The 2,729-nt window shown below is 51.5% G+C and overlaps 1 long non-coding RNA gene across 1 annotated transcript; it reads left to right on the top strand.

Annotated features, from left to right (window-relative positions):
* The first annotated feature begins 433 nt into the window (after positions 1 to 433).
* Positions 434 to 1,409, top strand: LOC141023247 (uncharacterized). The gene is made up of 2 exons (XR_012183890.1): positions 434 to 1,075; positions 1,167 to 1,409. It is a non-coding gene; the product is annotated as an uncharacterized lncRNA (long non-coding RNA).
* The last annotated feature ends 1,320 nt before the right edge of the window (positions 1,410 to 2,729 follow it).

Raw genomic sequence — 2,729 nt, 5'->3', positions numbered from 1 at the left:
CCCCGTATACACTGCATGCGGCCCGGAAATATGTATGGGTACGGTGCTGTGTGATGTGTTTAAATCCCAAATGCATAACTTTGATGGGCCACCAACTACATTACAAACCGAACACCATACCCGGCTCCAAGCCTGATTCAATACGTATGATGTAAGTTTCCCAACTTCGAGGCGGCGGCGGGGGGTCGTCCCACGCATGCGCTCAAACCTTATTTTGTCTAGCATGGGGGAGACACACACACAGAGATATATATATATATATAGGGTGGGTCTATTCTAATAACACCCCTTAAGACCTTACTCTAATAACACTAATGCCTTATTCTGATAACGCCCTGACTAACCCACGCAAAAAAAAAAAAAAAAAAAAAAAAACCCACCCCACCTCCCCCCACTCCTCCCCCGATCCTCTCCACCTTCCTCCCACGCCCCAGCCCCCCGATCCACCAACACACAGCCGCGCCCCCAGGACGGCGACCTCCCACCGCCGCGCCCCCAGGCCGGCGACCTCCCACCGCCACGCCCCCAGGCCGGTGACCTCCCACCGCCACCTCCCTCCCCTGCACCTCCGCGCCACCTCCACCCCCTTGCGCTGCCGCATCACCTCGAACCACCTACCCTCCCTGCCCCACCTGCCCCCGCAGGCCAGCCACCGGATCCGCCCATCGCAGTGCTCCCGCTCGTGGTCGGCGTCGGATCCGCGCGTCGCCATCCCTGCCAACCACATGGCCGAGGGCAGCTGGATCCGCCCTGTCGTTATCCTCCACGGTTGCTCGACAAAACGGATCCGTGCCAAGACCTCGTGGGGGTGTCCTCTCCGTCCCCATATCGAGGGTGACTTGGCTTCACAGATCGGATGGTCAGCCGGTGAGCTCGGGGGTCGCCGGTGACTCTCCCCTCCCAGTTCCTCCACCTCCCGCCTAACACCATCGAGAGGATCCAGAGGCGCGTGGGGGGTGTCCGACGGCCTTCCCTTCCCTGCCATGTCAAGCCCCAACCTCCACTCTCGGTGCGTGGAGTGCAAAATCACCCCGGCGAGGTCCACAAGCGTCCATCCCGGCGGCTCGCGTGCAAGGTATCGGGCACTATGGCCTGTTCAGTTCATAGGTCCTGCTACAGACGTTCGCTACCACGATGGTGGCAGTTGACTGTGATGCCTGCTGCAGTCCATACCCAGCGTGGTGGTTCGTTCCCCAGTGGCGACCTTCTGCCCTCCTCCCTATCTTGCTTGGGATCCCACGCAATGAAGGTCAAAACAGCAGCGACGAACCCGTTCAGTTTAGAAAAGTTTTCTCCTTTTTTCTGAACTTTGGATGTGCAGTGCTGTCGGATGCCGCGAGCAGTGCGCCGCACCTTGATTTTAATTTTGTTTGTGTGTTGAACAGAAACTAGGTTGGCCTTGCAGTTCACTGGCAAGAATCTGCCTCTCCCCCTGTGTAGATGCAGTTTGGCCAGAAAGGCTCTGTAGACCGGTGGTTCAGCTCGCGAATGCTTTCAGATTGTCGACACCCACGTGGACGTGCGGCTCGCGGGCACACGCAGTCCGCCCCTCAGCGGCGTGCAGTACGGCACTCTTGTTGGTGCAGCCCGCTGGCTGCACCTACGCGCGACGATGATGGAGAGCGTGGCGTGCAGCTCATCGCGGCTCGGCTTGCAGCGGCATGCAGTTCGCTTGGTATGTTGGAGAGGTTCATTTTTCATGAAAAAAAAGGTTGATGCAGACCACTTTGAGGAGTATTGTGGTCCACTTCAGTCAAATGTATTTATTTTTTGTAAAAAATAGATGCAGTCCGTTTGGGAACTCCTTGCGGTTTGCACGGCTGGTGTGTGAAGTGCACGATGTGCTCGTGCCTTTCAAAACTCGTCGATTATGTGAAGTGCACAATGTGCTTGTGTGTTTCAAAACTTAGTCGATTCCATCAAACACATGCAGTGCACTTGGTCCTCGGATGTGGTTCATTTTCGAGAGTGATGCTGTTCACTTGTTCCGAACATGAAAGTGTGAAAAATTTAGCGAAACAACAAGATAGTAGTGCCATTCACTTGGATATATGTTGAGGTTCACTTGCCCTCGTCTCTGCGGTCCACTCTCGTTCATACAAAATATTAAAAAAAGACAACAAAAACTCGTCTGAGAAAATTTACGTTCGACAAAAGAATACATGAAGTTCATTTGACACTTTGATGCAGTGCGGTTTTTAGTCTCAAGCAGTGCGGTTTCCTGTCTGATGCAGTACGCACGTCGATTTTAGTGTCACGAAAAACAAAATGTCCGCATTTCGGTAAATTCAAAATTCCTCTTAAACCGTAAAGAATTAGAGAGAGTGTTCTACATGAAAAAGCTGCACCTCGTCCATATATTTCCAACGGCGTATCGTTTGAATCATTCCGATCAGCGGTTTGTAAAAATTTCACGAAAAACGGCCGCTGCCACTCGTCGTCTGCCGCATGATTTTCAAAATTAACTTAAAACCATAAGGAATCTCAAAAACATTTCAACATATGAAAGTTGCGCCTCGTCCATAGCTTTTCAACGGTATATTACACGCCTCGTTTTGACAAACGGTAAAAAAACTGGAGCGAAAACAGTGCCGAAAATTTGGAAAATTTTGAAAAACAGAATTCCGCGATTTAGTAAATTTGAAACTGCTCTTAAACCATAATGAATTAAAGAAAACAATAGTTATGAAAAAGATGCGCCTCGACGATATCTATCCAACGGTGTATTA

The sequence above is a fragment of the Aegilops tauschii genome, chromosome 5 (assembly GCF_002575655.3).
Source record: "Aegilops tauschii subsp. strangulata cultivar AL8/78 chromosome 5, Aet v6.0, whole genome shotgun sequence".
Lineage (NCBI taxonomy): Eukaryota > Viridiplantae > Streptophyta > Magnoliopsida > Poales > Poaceae > Aegilops > Aegilops tauschii.
This window is presented reverse-complemented; position numbering and strand designations above follow the sequence as displayed.